This window comes from Zootermopsis nevadensis, unplaced genomic scaffold (genome assembly GCF_977971745.1).
Source record: "Zootermopsis nevadensis isolate Lab colony 2312 unplaced genomic scaffold, Znev_1.0 Znev_ptg000002l, whole genome shotgun sequence".
Taxonomy (NCBI): Eukaryota; Metazoa; Arthropoda; class Insecta; order Blattodea; family Termopsidae; genus Zootermopsis; species Zootermopsis nevadensis.
This window is the reverse complement of record NW_028259134.1, coordinates 12,475,174-12,493,535: the sequence shown is the minus strand read 5'-3', so window position 1 is coordinate 12,493,535 and position 18,362 is coordinate 12,475,174. Positions and strand designations below refer to the sequence as shown.

Below are 18,362 nucleotides of genomic sequence, written 5' to 3'. Positions count from 1 at the left end.
TTTCTTCTAAACGTCTATAACCATCTTCAGAGATTAAGCGCGATTTTAACCCAAGTACCACACGACATTTGCACTACCGTCGAATCTTAAGACCTCACCTTTTTTCCTTGAACCTGGATATGCCGTTATTCTGTTCAAGCAGACACTTCTTGTACGCCTAATGGCGGCTAAATTACAACACTAATACCATTAATACGTGGCATTAATCCGACTGTACCACTTGCAGACATTACAATTCTTTACTCCACCTCGCCCTGTCATCGCAAGAAAACAAACATTCAGCTGCAGTAGGATGCTTAAAAACTAACATTTAAATTATCTTTACACTTGTCGGAGACATTTCAGAGCGCCCTCATTTGTTTAAACTGTTGATAGAAGAAGTAAAGTTTCACTCATACAAGTAGTCAGTGGATTAATTGTTACAATTGTGATGCATCACACACATTTATTGCGAGAAAAGACTGACGAAACTTTACCAATCTGTAAGGTTAACGTACGTATGTTTACCGGGAACTGGTATGCGTAAGCGTTAAAATAAAGTCACCGCCATCCTTTGTGGAGAAAAAGTTTAAAGCGCAAAGTTCATTTAAATATTACTGTGGAAAGCGAGCTCCTATACTGAGTGAACGTAAAGATTTGAATGAGATATTCTCTGGGTCAGTGGTTATCCTTCATTTCTCTGGTTAGTCCAATAACAATTTTCCTCTCTCTCTCCCTCTCTCTTCACAACCTTCAAAGTTCCTGCTGTTTACAAAAATCTAAGGTTTATTAATTAGTTCACAAGATCACACCACTGAGCCGGTTCCTGAGACTTTACAGTTCAATCCATTCCCTCACATCCTACACAGTATCTCTAAGAACAATTTTAGTGTAATCCTGCCATCTACGCCCAGGTCACTCAAACTCTCTTTTGCCTTGAGGTTTCCCTACTAAAACTGTGCATAAATTTCTCATTTCCACATAAGTTCGTGTCCCACCCATGTTATCTTATTCAAAGCTTGCCTTGTTCGATTTAAAGTAATATCTGTACCAGGAACAGATCTTAAGTTGTTGGTAAGAACAATAACATAAAGCCTAAACGGTCTAAAACAGTCAAAGCGCTACGAAGGTCCAAGGACAGGGAAACCGATGGAGACTGTGTTCTTCTCTTCGCCGCCTCTGATGATAGTGGGGCATTCGAATTTACCCAGCTGTATGCCCCATGGGTACCGGTGACACTGTCCTCAGGAATAAAGCGACTAGAACTTGAATATCACCACTCGTTAGTATCTGGTGACAGAAGTGTGTCTTCACGTTTATTAGACGAGGCTTTGTATATGCCAAAAAATATAATTAATATCTGCAAATGAACAAGGAATGCAAATTAAAAAGCTGGGGATAGAAACTTGGGAAAAGAGAAGACACAACACATAAGCAAATGTCTCTAATTTCTCCTTTACAGTTCTCGTTGTCGTGTCCACATGGCTTAGTACTCAGACACAAAACTTTCTTACTTTTAATTTTGTGTGATGAGGAAAGTAATATTGTTAGGTCGGTCACTACAAGGACCTTCCCCTTTGTGTGATACAAAGTAAGATCATAAACATATATCTAGCCTTAAATGTTGCTTTAAAATGATTCTGTAATCACTTGTAGTGATATAGTGTAAACTTTTGAATAAACTATAGTAAAGCAATTGGATTTCTAATAGAATTTAAACCGTCGTTTAAATTCCTTGAAAAATCTAACTATACTATAAATATTGAAAACTAATATCGTGTGATGTGATTTTAAGTGGCGAGACCGGTGAGCAGAAAGTAGCAGTCAGTAATTCAAATGCGTCCCACAGAAAGCAGATATTCAATTGGTCATGAAAGTGGGCAGCTGATTTATTACAGGTAACATGTCGACACGGAGAAATTTCATTAGTAGGCTTACAGAAAGCCTATGTTCCTTAAGTTTTCTAACAAAATGGCTTGTATAAGGAGCCCAAGCACTGCTGTAGACGATTCAGTTACTAGTAGAGGAGGATGACTACAAACACGTGCTTACTGAATGGGGAAATTGGTAACCAGTGTATTCTAGAAGCCGACTAATTAAAGCTGTCTTGTAATTGGAAGGCAAGGAATTGTCAGATTTATTTTAACCACGTAAAGTTAAACACGATAAATAGAATAAGATGACACTCTATAAAGAGAAAAATAAAGAAACTACACAAGGAAAATGGAGAAAGGTAAAAAGAGGGTAATATCGTAATCAGTGGGAAGAAAGAAGTAAATAGAAGGATAAATGAAGAAACAAAATAAGGACAGAATGAAAGAGAGAAGAAAAGTCAGTAAACGTGAAAGAAGAACCTAAATCAAAGAGACACACTAGTTGGAAAAACAAAAAGACAAGAAAAAAGAAAGAGAAAGGAATTTCTAAAAAAAGTTTGACAAAATATTCAGGTGCAATAGAATACAAGATTTTTACGAGAAGATATTATTACTCTCCAAAAATGTTGATTATTTACCGTCAATTAACTGATTCTACTACATCAGGGTTATGATGGAGGCAATAAGCCCCTCTGAAACGTCGCATCAGTATCTGCCAGACAACACGGAGAAACATCCGAAAACAATCATCTTCGTAAATCAGTTGCTGCAGATGATACTCCCACCGTAGGGGCATTTTAAACACAGATAGTATTTGTATCTTCACTTATGTCCATCACGCATCAATTTATGTGCCCGTAAGTAACAAACAAATTAATAACGACAGGAACATAACGTACAAATTCATAACACCAAAGAAGAAAACATTCAAGAATTTCGTAAAACAGAAAATTTTTTGTAGGTGCGCTGATGTTACCTCTGCCTAACTTCAAATTTGCCACAGAAAACCGCCATAAATTCAGTAAAACACAAGTATCTGCATTCATCTCTTTCCGAAAAACTAACAAGAAGTCACCATTTTTTTTGGTTTCGCTGTCGAATTGGTAGTTACGCCATTCTGGCATTGCCTTTTGAGAGATCGCCACTTTTCATGTATCGATACCAGTTCAGTATGAATGGCAGTCGATTAGGTGATACGATTGAACTGGACCCTTGTGGTTATTACAGCCTGCCATGCCTGTCGCTCAAGGGGGACGGACAGACGCACACTGAAACCTGTAACAAGACCTCCCAACACTGGCTGGTGGTCAAGCTCTAACACAGTTTCGTTTACACCATGTCCTTTCAGTGTTAAAATTATCAGTTACAATTACGTCATCATCATGAACTACCAGCTTAGGATATAGATTAGTTTAAATAACAGGCACATAATACATATTTTGAATTAAACAAGTAATCTCCCATTTTATTTACCGATACTACTCTCCATTGTAGATCTGTTAACTACGAAAGACTCATAATAATTACTCCAACTTCAAATGAGACATTTTACAACTATTTTAATAGATTAATAATTCCCGTAATTCTACTACAAAGTCAAATTTAAATAAAACTACTGATATAACTTATAAATACGATAATTTATAATCTAGAAAAAGAACCATCAATGAAAAGAGACCTACACGGTTAGGCATAAAAGAGAAGATGATGAACTGAAGATACTTTACTGCAGAAGAGATGTAATGGCAGTGCAGATGGAACACGTGAACATGGACGTCTGAAGATAGCATAGAATGATAAATCTAAATAGTAAAGAGCAGACGAAGACAATGGAAACACTATAAATACAAGTATTAAGTTGTCTAATCGGTAGACACTAGAAGATGACAGTTCAGTTGAAGAGCCGACCAAGAATCGATCCCGGTACTTCTCTGGTGTCGGTCGACTTCATTTTTGTGCCCTTTGCACAACGAACGCATTATGAAGTCGTGTCTCTCCTTCCGTCCGCATGTTTTATGCCTTACTCTGTACTGTGACGTAGACTAAGCTAATCTTGGAGTTATTTTGTGTCCACTGTACGGTTCAACTTTTTTAACTTGGCCAGTGAGCAAAGCGTCAGGGGAAGTGAGGGGAAGGAGTAGTGGGGGTTAAAATCTCAGATCCTGTGTTTACAGTGGCCAACTCCAACAAACTGAACTACTAAACAGAGACTGTGCTTTATATCTCAGAAAACAGGTGTGTGTGAAAGAATCATCAAAGCCAATGACGTACCCAAAACCGCAAAAACTCGGAAACATAAACTTATAATCAGAACACAATTCCAATCCTGTTACAGAGCAGGTTATTTTCTCGCGTTGTTCCGAATTTGAATGTGACACGAACAGTACTTCTGGCACACCGTGTTGCTTTCGTTACGCGAACTCAAAAAACGACTAGAGCACCTGGAGGCAGTAGTTTCCAATATTGAATCGGTCGCTGACCAAACCGGAATTGTAGTTTCTGGGGTCATCGTGTTTTTGATAATAATTTAAAGGTTTCCTTATCAGAGCGATCTGTTTCGTCATTCGTGACGTAGTCCGGCAACACCCTCCTGTCCCATGTTATGCCCCGAGGAACTGCGACTGGTGGGTGGGTGTGGACGCATGCGCCGGAGACACCAGACTACAGCGCAGGCGCCCGCTTCACAGTGGCGGCGAAATACTGTGACCTACGATTTTTTCTTTCTGAGAAAGCTCCACATCAGGAGGACGTGTCAAAGGATGATCCGAGAATTGGCTACATCAGACGGAGGTCAGTTATCAGCTTTACGCTCCGACCACTTTACTCCTTATAGAAATCTAAAATACATGGGTCTCAGGGATGGTATGGGCGTGATGGACCTGGTGGAAAATGAACCACATCGTCCAAACTAAACAAGTTTCATCCACTTCGATGTCCGGATTTTCTCCAAATACTTTTCAAAAACTGACTTCGAGTCACATTCTATAATGTTAAGGATTTTTAAAATAATAAGTTACCATCGAAGCAATGCATCAGAAGAGGCTGAGACAGTTTCGAAGTAGCAAATATGAAGAATGAAAGTGACAGTTTCGCCTATCATCGATGTTGAAGACGACTACCTTCTGGGACGTTTGGTAATTTGATCTGTTAGAAGTTCACCGACATTTCAGTAATGATTGCTGCATCCATCAGTAAAAGCATCTCTGAAACGTCGGTAAGTGTCTACCAGACTATACGACGCAACATTCCAGAAGGTAATCTTCTTACTCGCCGCCTCAGGTCTCACCTGCATGGATATTTGTATGATTAAGAAAGTAATCAATAAATGCATTTTAAAGTAACCTTTCAGAACTGGAGTACAAATCGATTACATTTAGAACGAGTGTCCTGCAACACTGACAATACTTCTGTGAGTTTTAGTGATCTGTGTGCCGCTTAAGATGTTTAGTGTTGCATCTGTTCTGGAAGCTTTAGCACATGGAACGTTACCGCCACTGCACACAGGATATTTTCTAACAAACATCTGTGCTGAGGAGGGGAGACGAACAAGTGGAGCACACACAACAATGGACAATACATCCTAGGAGAGCCCGCGGGGCATTTGGTTGGTTGCCTGCATGGTCGTACTGTTTTGACAAGGATCCAAAAAGCTGCTCAGTTACAAACCCAGAAAGATATTGCAACACGTGTGTTATCCGGGTCACTGGAGAGAATTGTTATTTACAGTTTCATATCCAGCGAGACGATTTGCTATCCCAGCTAAATCAAACTAGATTCAAGTTCTTATTTTGACGATTTAAATTTCCCCCACTTTTCTGCAAATGATCTAATTAATGCTATTAATGTGGCGTCTCGTCCTATCGGTTTCTAACGGTTCCTAAGTTTTTAATGGCATTATAATAAGTTTTAATTGATTTGTGTATCCTTATTTAACGACGCTGACAATAACTTAAACTGCAAACAGACGTATGACAGTAAGTTTGATGAACAATGAATTAGAAACGAGGAAAAATATGTTCGTAGTCTGGGATATTAACCCGGAATTGGCGTGGAGAGACTGAGGGAAACCATGAGAAACATATCAGGATTTCCGGGACTTCCCACACACGAAATAGGAGTGCTAACCACTCGGCTGTGACGTTTGGTGCCAAATGTTGATAATTTTTATTAACGTTCTGGTGGAAGAACATAAGGAGCCAATAGACATCCCCACTTTCTGCAAATGACTTGGCTTTTTTCCCATCAGTCTCATTTTTACATTGTTAGATGACTTAACGTAAAGTTTGGTCAGATTATTTAACTAACACTCTGCTATAAAAGTCCAAGGACCCAACATAAGTGCCAGAGCCTGCCAATAAACACTGCCATAAGACACTTTTTTCCTCTCACATATTTCCCTTAGATCCATGAACATATCCTTAGAAGCCCAACAATTCTGTAAGAATTTCTTGTCTTTGCTATCCTAACTAAATGTCCAGTCCATCTTAAATTCCTTCATTTTACTGCTGTATAAATCACGAAGTTTCTTATTATGAAATACCAAACATTCTCCATTTCCATCAAATGTTATTTCCAAACATTTTCTGGCTGTTTAATATCTAGACACTTGTAAATTATGATATTCCCTCAGATTAAGAGACCATGTTTCACACCCATACATGACAACTGGCTTATGTCACTATGCACTGATAATACTGGTGAACAACAAGAAATTGCATTAACTGTAAGTCGTGTTTATTACAAATTTAGTTGGAAACTGACCTGTGCTTTAGAAACAAGGCAGTGAACTTCTACAATTAAAATATAAAATTCACGATAAGTAAAGATATATACAATATCTTTTTAAAATTAAACATTCAGCATTTCACAATATGTATGTTTACAAGCCGAACAGAATAAGTTACGTTAAGAAAAGAACAGAACGTTAACAGAGTACCGAAGTAGATCGACCTACAAACATAAGGACGAAAGAGGTTATATAAGACGAAGAGATACCACGAAACTGTCAGAGACTACCAGCAGTTCTGGTACATGCCAGGCTAATGACAGTGATGGATACATCAGTCTGAGTTTCTGTCCACGTGCGAGCAGAATATTATCCTCAAATTCACCGAAAGAAGCAGCCGAACAGGAGATATTAGGTTCAAATAAACCAAGGGGGAGGGGTCGAAGAATAAATCATTTACTGATTTAACCGGTATGTCAACACGCAACACGGGACCAGATTTCAAAGCTTAAGTTTCGCCCACTTTCTTCTCAGCTTGGCAACAGACTGATTATACAGCTTATGTAACTCGCCTTCTGAACTCCTTAATAATTCTTTCGATTTCTATGCAAATACCAAAACCCCACAATATCAGAGATTATAATTTAATTACGGGTGTAACATCATGTTGTTGTTAAGGGTCACAGTTATTCTTCATTTCTGCAACGTGTTGAAACATTTTGAATGTTTACATAAATACTAACAATATATTCTTGTTCTTCAGTTAAGTAAATGGCGTTGGGTGATAAACCACATCGAAAGCTGAGGATTATTCAAAGTTTCGGCAATCATTTCGGTGCAATGTTTACCGAAAAGTTGGATAATTCTGATCATTAAACGTGGCTCGCCCCCGAAAACCGAAATTGTACTAACACGTTGTTATCAAAGTTTTAGGTATATTGCATTTCTTATGCTAAACAATTCCTGACGATTGATTTGTAGATTATTTAGCGACGTTGTTTTAGCTGTAGGCCTATTGGTTGAATATGATGGGAAGATGATTAACTGGCACTTTTTAAGGCACTATCCCAAAATTTGTCTGGAGAGAGACAAAATGATTAGTTTTAATGTCACAACACTTCGTCAAAAACCTTCAGTTTTCGGATTCTACGCCTACTGCGACAAATTCCTGGCCAGTGAGACGTTGCTCATTAATTACCTCACATTTTAACTCGTTACTTCGGAAAGAGAAATACGCAGAGTGAATGAGTTATTTAAAAATAATATACAGCAACTTAAAAGTTTTCGGAGCAAGAATTTTGAATTTTAGCCACGAGTGCGCCACACAACAATAGAAGCCGTCATGCTCAGTGCGTCTAGGCGGGCCCCATTCTCGAGTATCAATAGCTCGAGAGGGCTCCTCCCTTTTGGAATGTAGTAGGTGGTGATAAGCATGCAGTATCAGCCGCCAGGGGCGCAGGAGTAGTCCCGAGTCTCGATAGGTCACAGACTCGTCATGTATACAAAGCAAAATAGCATTCATATATATTTAATTACTTAACCGATAGAAACATATTTAAATTGGGTGGAGATAACTTTTGTTTGAAAGTTAAGTGTTGGTGGTACCCGAAGGCGAAGAGACATTTATATGACGCAAATGTTCGTATTATGTGGTACGTACACTAATAGTCCTACTACTTTTTACTTCATACGCTGAGCTTGGCGACAAATTAATTTCTCGGAAAGTCAATAAAATATAAATTCGCAGAGTTCTTTATGACATTGAGGAATATTACATATTCCTTTGGGATCATTTTACAAAACCTCAAGTCTCTCTACACGTCTTTCAAAATACATGCATACGACCACAAATTATGACAGAAGACTGTAAGTCGTTGATGCTGGAGGGGTAGGCCTCGGCTTTACACACGCGATATACGTGAGCCATTGCCTGGCTAAGTTGAATTTATATAAATATATTAAAACAGTAGGAAGCATTTATAGAGTATAAATTTCATAATCAGACAGTAGAATGTTTCATTACCGGTTCCTCTTCACTTGAAAGCCGATGTGGTGTAGTCAGCTGACGCCTGTTTCGTACACTCTTAAGTCAAGAATGAGAAACATCTTCAAGTCGCTCATCTGTTTCATGAAACATCCATATCGGCCAAAAGAAATTCTCAGAATATTGAGGTGACAACCACGTCACTGGCATTGCTTTTCTCATGGGCCTTCGTGTTTAGAGATAAGAATCGCTGAACGAGGGGCCAACATAAAGGAATGTCCCAACTACTCTACGAATTTTAACTTACAACCAAACCAATCTATGTCAAGCAGACCTATTATTTAATAATGACCCGATGACTAGATGCTTGTTATTATTATTCTTAGCCCAGGTCGACTCATTTCTCATAACCCCCCCCCCCCCCGGTACAACAGGGGTCACAATCAGCTTGTCTGCAGTCCTTTTCCATGCAGACCATATGGTCGTATGGTCCTGTATTCCAGTGGTTTCCTAACTGTTTTAGTCTGAGGCTCCCGTGATGCGAAAAAAAAACGTTTTATCCCCCCACTCTCCAAGCTGAAAAACGACTTAAATTAAATTTGTAAATTAAAAAACAACTACTAATGAACCTTAATAATAAGGATTTGAAGTTGTCACAGCGGCGAGTGTGAACATGGCTGTCGAGTTATGCATCGCCCTGATGATGGAGGCATTAAATACCTATGAAACGTCGGTAAACTATCAGATTACACGATGCTACAACCCATAAGACCGTCATCTTAAACATTAATTATCTATATCTTTTCTATTAAACCCTGAATATTTGCACATCAATATGAACTTTTCTTATAAATTTATCATGTGCGTTGTAATACTCCTTGGCATTAGCTGAACGTTGCCCTGGCATACTGCGGCTCCCACTTTGGAAACCCCTGTCTTAGAATATGCAGTCGATCAATATTTCCTGCACCGAAGGAATAGCTGCATAAAGCACAGGAATGTAGCATAGTTACATCTAAAAAGCGGGAACACCAAGGCCAGTGACGTATGATACGCGGCGAAGGCCTATGTTTCGGTTCTTAGTCTGTCTAATCATGTATTTCTGTGGATTATCAGTGTTTGCTCCGCAGTGTTAGCAGAAATTGCAGGATTTCAGTAAGAACTCAAAATATCAGATACCTTTGACACCAAGCACCGTTATTACACGGATGCAGCAATAATGACAACAAAATACGCGTCTGTACAGGTAATAAATTAGCACAAAACTGATGTAAGTCTATTGGTTCAAAAACATAATAGTCTCTAAAGATTTCCGTCTTCTGGGTTGTTGCGCCGTGTAGTATGGTAATGTTTACAATCGTTTCAGAGGTCATACTGCCTCCGTCATCAGGGCGATGATCAACAAACTCAGATTTCTGTCTTCTTGGTTGTTGCGCTGTGTAGTCTGGTCGATGTTTACCAACGTTTCAGAGGTCATACTGCCTCCGTCATCAGAGTATGAAGATTTCTGTCTTCTGGGTTGTTACCCTGTGTAGTCTGGTAGATGTTAACCAACGTTTCAGAGGTCATACTGCCTCCGTCTTCAGGGCGGTGAGTATGAAGATTTCTGTCTTCTGGGTTGTTGCGCTGTGTAGTCTGGTCGATGTTAACCAACGTTTCAGAGGTCATACTGCCTCTGTCATCAGGGCGATAGAAGATTCTGTCTTCTGGGTTGTTGCTCTGTGTAGTCTGGTAGATGTTAACCAACGTTTCAGAGGTCATACTGCCTCCGTCTTCAGGGCGGTGAGTATGAAGATTTCTGTCTTCTGGGTTGTTGCGCTGTGTAGTCTGGTCGATGTTAACCAACGTTTCAGAGGTCATACTGCCCCCGTCATCAGGGCGATGAGTATGAAGATTTCTATCTTCTGGGTTGTTGCGCTGTGTAGTCTGGTCGATGTTTACCAACGTTTCAGAGGTCATACTGCCTCCGTCATCAGAGTATGAAGATTTCTGCCTTCTGGGTTGTTACGCTGTGTAGTCTGGTAGATGTTAACCAACGTTTCAGAGGTCATACTGCCTCCGTCTTCAGGGCGGTGAGTATGAAGATTTCTGTCTTCTGGGTTGTTGCGCTGTGTAGTCTGGTCGATGTTAACCAACGTTTCAGAGGTCATACTGCCTCTGTCATCAGGGCGATAGAAGATTCTGTCTTCTGGGTTGTTGCTCTGTGTAGTCTGGTAGATGTTAACCAACGTTTCAGAGGTCATACTGCCTCCGTCTTCAGGGCGGTGAGTATGAAGATTTCTGTCTTCTGGGTTGTTGCGCTGTGTAGTTTGGTCGATGTTAACCAACGTTTCAGAGGTCATACTGCCTCCATCATCAGGGCGATTCTTAGTATGGAGATTTCTGTCTTCTGGGTTGTTGCGCTGTGCAGTCTGGTCGGTGTTTACCAACGTTTCAGAGGTCATACTGCCTCCGTCATCAGAGTATGAAGATTTCTGTCTTCTGGGTTGTTGCTCTGTGTTGTCTGGTCGATGTTAACTAACGTTTCAGAGGTCATACTGCCTCCGTCATCAGAGTATGAAGATTTCTGTCTTCTGGGTTGTTGCGCTGTGTAGTCTGGTAGATGTTAACCAACGTTTCAGAGGTCATACTGCCTCCGTCATCAGGGCGATTGAGTATGAAGATTTCTGTCTTCTGGGTTGTTGCGCTGTGTAGTCTGGTCGATGTTAACCAACGTTTCAGACGTCATGCTGCCTCCGTCATCATCCTCACAGCTGTGAAAAACTCATATCTTACATTAATGGTCTCTGCTGACAAATAGTTTTCATGTTTGTGATATCTCTTCGAATTATTTTCCTCTTCGGGCAACGTGGACACATCCAGTTCCACGCTTTTTTTACTTAATGACACATCAAAACCAGAATCCATATAGCGTCAAATGATAAAAAAGGTGAGTTTTAAATAGAATGAAAGAAACAAGTCGACATGGCCTGTTTTAAAGTCTACCAAAATATTCGACGAACCTACGCAGCCTGAGCTAATAACAGCGACGTTACATAATAAATCTGAACATTTGCCTGAGGAGGACCATGACAGACCAGTCAGGATAACCGGTTTCCAAACCGACATTTAAACCAGAGAATTCCCGGAAAGCGACCAATAAGCCACGACGCTCATCAGGCCCAGTTTCGTAAGCATTTTATTACACCCCTCACCAAGTAACGTGTGGTGAAAGCTCCAGGGGTCTCCTCGATGTCAACTAACATTCGTAATCTAAAAATGGTCTAAGTGTTACAATGGTTGAAATACTATTGAAAATATGTTTTTTTGTTTCATTTTGTTGTAATCCAATTCATTTGTGTTACAAGAAAGAAGTCAGAGGGCGGTCTTAACCTTAACCACAGGGTTTCTTCTACCCCACAAGATGAATGCAAACAAAAGGGGACAGGGTTTAAACACTACTACATTTTAAGGTGTTATCGTCTTAATTCAGAATAGTGTCTTCTATATATTAATTGTTACTAACTTACATGCCAGTTCCGTTTAGCGCTGCAAAGCACAAAATTAAGAGAAAATTCAAGTCAAATCCCCTACAGTCCTACAAAGATGGCTGCCGTAATCACTGATGTGACTACTGGTACATGCTCTTAAGATTTTTCCAGACCTATTTATAATTTAACAACCGCATTTACGCCTATCACGAACTTCATACGCTCTAAAACAAGAAGTTCTACAAAGACCATATGACGCCTACTCTCCTTAAATATTTTTAGTTTGTTATAATGCGTCTGACAAAAGCGGTAGTGATTCATTTCTTGTATTGGCATACTTTATTGCAGTGCGATACTTTTACGCTAAATTCATCAGATTACTTATTTAACCTTAAACTTCGTAATGAATACGCTTTGTTTTCTTTGAGGTACGAAGTTGATCTTTGAATATTATTTACACGAGCTTAGGCTTTAAGTGGTTAATCAAACCGTTAACTCGCTTAAAGATCAATAAATTCTGATTACGGCATTTCGTAAAAAGCGTTCGGTTTAGAACATGATTCATTGACAGTATCACGGCGCCTGAAAAAATTGATTAAATAAAATAAATTAATTTAATGTGGCTTAAGTCATTTTCGCTCAGAGATACTCCAATCTAGTCAGTATTGTGTATCGATCTCTGTTATTCAGTTGGGTATATGTATTATTATATTGGAGAACGTCTTTTATTTTTTATGAAGTCTGAATTCATGTAGACAGAGATATGAAAACAAGATCCTGGACAAAGTTGTACTTGTTCCAGCGTTTGAAGCTGTGTGGAAATTGGATGGTCTTCAACTGCATGGAGTCCCAGATTACAGTGACATGTCGACAAGGTGCGAGGCTGAAATCAACAATAGAAGGGAAAAACAATAAAAAGAACACAGTGAAGGACGAGAGAAGAAAAACGGATCCAAGCAGACTGAACAGTAGTGGCAATAAATGCATGTCTTCAGAGTTGCAGCCGTGTATTCTGGTAGAAGTTTATCAACGTCAGCCCGGATGATGAAGGCAGCAAGACTGCAAATCACACAGAGTCACGTGAAACTGTTTTTGCGCAACTGCTGTAACACGAAACTGGCCCAAACGGTTTTTCCCGACTTAAGTTTTGTTGGGAAAGCCGTCGTCTTCAGACCCGAGGATGCAGACGGCACGTTCCTCTGAAATTCTGGTCTCTACCTACGAGTATACACAGCGTCACAACCCAGAACAACATTGCCATCTTCAACACTGTGAAAATCCCAAATTATCCTGTGTTGAACAAGAAGAAATTATTTGGACAAAACTTACTACACGAAACCAGTTTCGCGCAACTGGTTTCCTCCACGTATATAACGTGCCTGTCACGTGTTCAGAATTCATTCCTCACAGAGCACATGTGGTCTTTTCATCGAAGTTCTTCTTATGCAGGTAACTAAAGCATCAAAGTATGCATCACAGAATGTCTAATGTACTTCATAACATCAGTTTTATAACGTCCTTAATATCCTCCAGGATTAATGATTAATATAGTTCTCATATCAGGTCCTTCGCACAGTCATTTGAGTATGGGAAAGGTCAGACTCCAGCAACGAACACCGCGGAAGAGGATCTTAGCCAAATGATCCGTCACGTTTCGCCGAGTAAGTTCCGGACATAGTGTTCTTAATTACGAGTTGCCTCCAGACTGGGCAGCAATCAATCATTGCCGATACCACAGAGTTCTTGGAGAAAAAAAAATAACACATGGGCAGTGACTGTATGCCGAGGAGAATGGATTTGCAATGTATAAAAAGTATACTTAGGGTTCTAAAGGTACCCTGCACAACCGGATATATCTGAATGGCGTACTGTTGGATAATTATATATTAAATAAACACACTTTGCGGAATGTAAGCTGTCAGGTATTCCGAGGCCAACCGGGGGAAAATTGCTGGCTGGCTGTTCATTTTATGTAAGCTGGTGATCGGATTAAAATTGCAAGTTTTGGAAACAGCTTGTGGTGCCTACTTTGCTTCAGACGAAATTTGAATGTAGGCCTAAATTTCGCGACAGACAATTGTTTAGTAGCGAAGCTTCAAAATGATGGAAAAGTTGATTACAGACTTGTTTGAACATGTATTGTTTATATTTAATATTCTTTGCAATACAGGGCACTACAAAAGGAAAATGTAGACACAATAAGAAACATAAAACACTGAAGTTATAGAATCTAGATATATGGACCTGCATTCCATATCCATTATAGCACATGAAACAACGACAACGAATCGCAAATAGCCTACGGACTAATAAGGAATAAACAATTCTCAAGTTATGAAACTGAAAATATAAAAAAAATTATATACAAATAATGAAAAATAATAGAAACAATCAGACGATATTTAAAATAAGAGAAATAAAATGGGAAAAAAGATTAAATGAAGGACACTAAATACTTACAAATGGCAATAAATATAAAAAATCAGAACCCCAATGACGAGACAGAAAAGACAGTCCATAATATATCATTTTTTGTTATTCAACAGACGTCAGACAATCCGTGGAACAAAGAACGTCTTGTGGGTACAAAATGTCTATTCGTCAAGAATGAATTTGAACTTCTTGCCAAAATGGTTGAAGTTTTATACATGATCGGACAGCAATACGCAGACAAAACATGAACTTAGTTTACATTATCTTATATCTAGCAAATGTGTGCAAAATAATGCTACGGATTTGTATTCGGGAGGCATCTTGTTCGAATCTCAGTCGGGGTGCCTACTGTACTCACTGCCATTACCCTCATGGGTAACCTCCATTTCGATTGTAACAGGCCACAGCAGGTTTCTGCTTATTTTTCCAATTCACAATCTTCTTCATCTATATTATTGCTATATAACCTCTGTGTGTAATAAAGCGTTGTTAAATAAGACACGAATCACTGACTCATCCTAGTTCAATGCCATATTCTGTCAGACTGGTACTAATTCAGCTTAACAATGGAAAATCTGATATGAAACTTAAATGTAATCGATTCCCCCGTTTTTTTTATTTATTTCATAGTTAGGGAGGTTATAAAGCATCGAATGAAATTGGAAGATGTACATAAATGGTAAGAATTTGAAAGTAGCCCGTCGCTGCTTATTTCTAGGTAGACGATTTCACCTACAGACTGAGGAAAAGAATGCACAAACCATTATCAGAATACTCAGTAAATACACAGTATGGGTCCTATATTGTCTCTTCAGGTGTGGATAGGACTTTATAACAGACCACAAAAACATTTCTCCTACATTCTTGCAATTCATAATTCATAATGATCGTCACAATATGCCAAGATATACAGGCCGATAACCTCTGTATATGATACATCGTCAACCAAGAAATTACGAAAAGAGTCCATATCTCATTAAACGAATGAGGCGACAAAACATAAGATCAGTTAAAAAAGTATTTTTTTCAGAATTAATTCATTTTGCGTCTACATAGTGACGTCAGCAGTTTGAAGAAAAGCAATGAAACTACATAAAAGAAACAAAGCATCATAATCAACAAGTATTACACGTGAATTAATCTTAATTTATACTTTAACATGAAAGCTCGAAGGATGGGATAAGCAAGCACACGAGAAAGAAATCGGCAAGGAAGGTTGTTATTCTGTTAATTACGTGTGGTTTAATTACAGTAATATTTATCACGTGTGTGGATGGGTTGCGGGAAGAAGCCATCCGTCTCAACTCTGTTTACATAGTCAACGGTTCACGAACCAGAGCGGGCATGCGGATCTCAGCTTAGAGCCCGTCTGACTACTTCAACCAACTGATCGGCACAATATTACTATATATTTGCATTTAACACGGAATTAGCCAAAGAACTTTAATAAGGAGAGATATTCTCCTACTTCGATTAGATCAGTAAAACGTTTAACAAGTTGAATCTTTCCAGTCACCAAATTACTTATTATAGACAGGCGATAATCTGATTCCCTGAAAAGTTTGATTTCTTGCTTCCATAGCTAAGATAAATACCTTTATCCACACATATTTTGCGTTAGATTTTCAACTGTACTATTAAACATGAATATTTATTAGTTGATGGGGAAAGGAATATTATTTCGATAAAGTATTTTTAACAGAAGCCCGCCTGAATAATATTTAATAGTTCAGACCGCACCTTAAAGAAAACGCAACGCTTCTCCAATACAGAAATGAAATGCTCAATGTTGCTTCAGGAAATAGTCAGTTTGCTGTGAGAATTATACGAAAATCATTAATATAATCTGTGACCAAAATGTAGAATTAGTAGTTGTTGAAGCAAGTATTACAGACATTTGACAATGGACTTTAAGGGTTTAACCGACACTAGATGCTACTCATAACATGAGAGTACTCGTATTTCTGCATAATGAGGACAAGCCATCCATTTGGAAGCTGAATTAAGTAATCAATTGACCGCCTAAACGAGCTTCATGTTGATGACCTCATCATGTACTATTTGCTCTTCTGGAAGAGGCCCGTATGCAAACATTATGATGACCTCATGTGGAACCTCTCTGAATACTTGTTACCTACGCATTTCTCCAAAAAAATCATTATATTTATCTGTGTCGGTATTTGCATAAGAGCTACTCATGAAGGGAGATTTCAGACAACAGAAAAATGAAAGAAGTACGAAAAAGAAGACAGCGACCTTTACAACTTACTTCACCGTCTAGGAGCTTTCTGTGAAAGTAAATCCACTTTATAATCTACAAGCTTTATTCTGACCGATAATTTTCCCAGAAATTTTAGTAAAATTAAAGAAAACTGAAATCGTAATATTTCATGACGAAGATGAATATTAAATTAGCTGTCAGTTTCGTGCTAAGTGGTTCGAATGTCTCTTATCACCTAGATCTTATTTCGTTCGCATCTTAAAGCTTTCTTCTCCTTGTATTATGTTGTCTGGACTACTACAAGGATATAACCTGTGACCTCTCTCATTAAATGTTTTATTAACAAATTTTGTACTAAAAATAATTATACCAAACTTCTCTTATTTGACAATGATATGAAAATATATCTAGGCAAAGTCTGTTGATTGTAAATATCTTCAAGCTGACATCGATTTAGTACAAAGTGCTGTGATGAAAAACTATATGAAGCCTAACATTCAGGAAACTAAAATTATATTTTTAACACACAAGACCAACAAAATTAAATTCAACTACTATGTCAGTAATGTTTAAGTTTTGCGAAGGGACTTCTTAATTAAATGTTATATAGTTAACTGCATTTATATTGTCATGTTTATTATGTGCATTCACAGACACCAAGAGCATTTTGTCTTATTCGTTATATTACTTACAATTTTTCTTGTAGGCAACGTTTTATATGTTTTTTTAATAAGGTCAAATCTAGAGTAAGAAATACTCAAACATCGCTAGGAAAACTAACCATTTTTAAGCAGTCAATCACAAGTTTATTTCCCATACCAATCATTCAAATTAGATACACAAAATTGTTCTCCAGTTTAGTCGTTAGTATTACTGGAAAGAGGCCGCTCTGTAGAACCAGGCGTAGACGGAAGGATATTAAACGTTAAATCTAAGAAAACAAGGCACGAAAACGTGAAACTTCCTGAATTACTTGAGAATTGGGTTAAAATGCGGAATTTTGTAAACACGGCTACAATAACTAAGGTTACGCAAATGTCTTGGTTAAATGAGAAACGAGTAACGTTTCTAGGAAGTCCTTTTTCCATCAATCGATGTTCGTACTTATGGTCATAACCACGTAAAAGTGTTATTTCCAATTTAAAGCTTCACAGTAATACTTTAATTCACGTAAAGTAATGTACATGAAGAGAGACATTGACTTGACACATATTCCACAGACCCACCACGTGATTTGGTGCGACTGCTCAGAAAAGTAAGAAGTTCAATTTATTCTTTCCTCTACACAAAACTTTGTCTTCACAGGTTACACGATACTACAACATGACAGCATGAAGCCTAAACAATGATATCCGCGCTATAAAACTGTAAATTTTATTATATGTGGAAGTAACCAACATGCTAATACGTTAAGTCTAACTGAAAAAATTTCACTAAGTTTAAAAATGTCATAAACTGTTAAATTTAAAACCAACATAAGTATAAACTACTAACCTAATACGCTGGTACATTAGAGATTAATGAATATCCTAAAATTAGGTAGCTTTTTCTAAGCAGCGTATTTTATTTGTCAAACAAGACTTCTTAAATTTACCAGAGGCCCTTTATCATCTTACAGAGAAACCTTGACTCAACTCAGTTTAATTTAAATCTAAGTTCTTTTTATATCCGTGGG

At 38.3% G+C, this 18,362-nt stretch overlaps 1 protein-coding gene across 4 annotated transcripts in view; it reads right to left on the bottom strand.

Moving 5' to 3' along the window:
- The window catches only part of dysf (neuronal PAS domain protein dysfusion), a 379,409-nt gene that overhangs the window by 128,146 nt on the left and 232,901 nt on the right, over positions 1-18,362 (bottom strand). The window contains exon 1 of one of the 4 annotated variants that reach the window (XM_087349761.1): positions 99-268. The exons of the other annotated variants lie outside the window; for them this stretch is intronic. The gene's annotated coding sequence lies outside the window, so the exon portion shown is untranslated. Of the gene's footprint in view, positions 1-98; positions 269-18,362 lie in introns of those variants that run through there. 4 annotated transcript variants of the gene reach the window in all.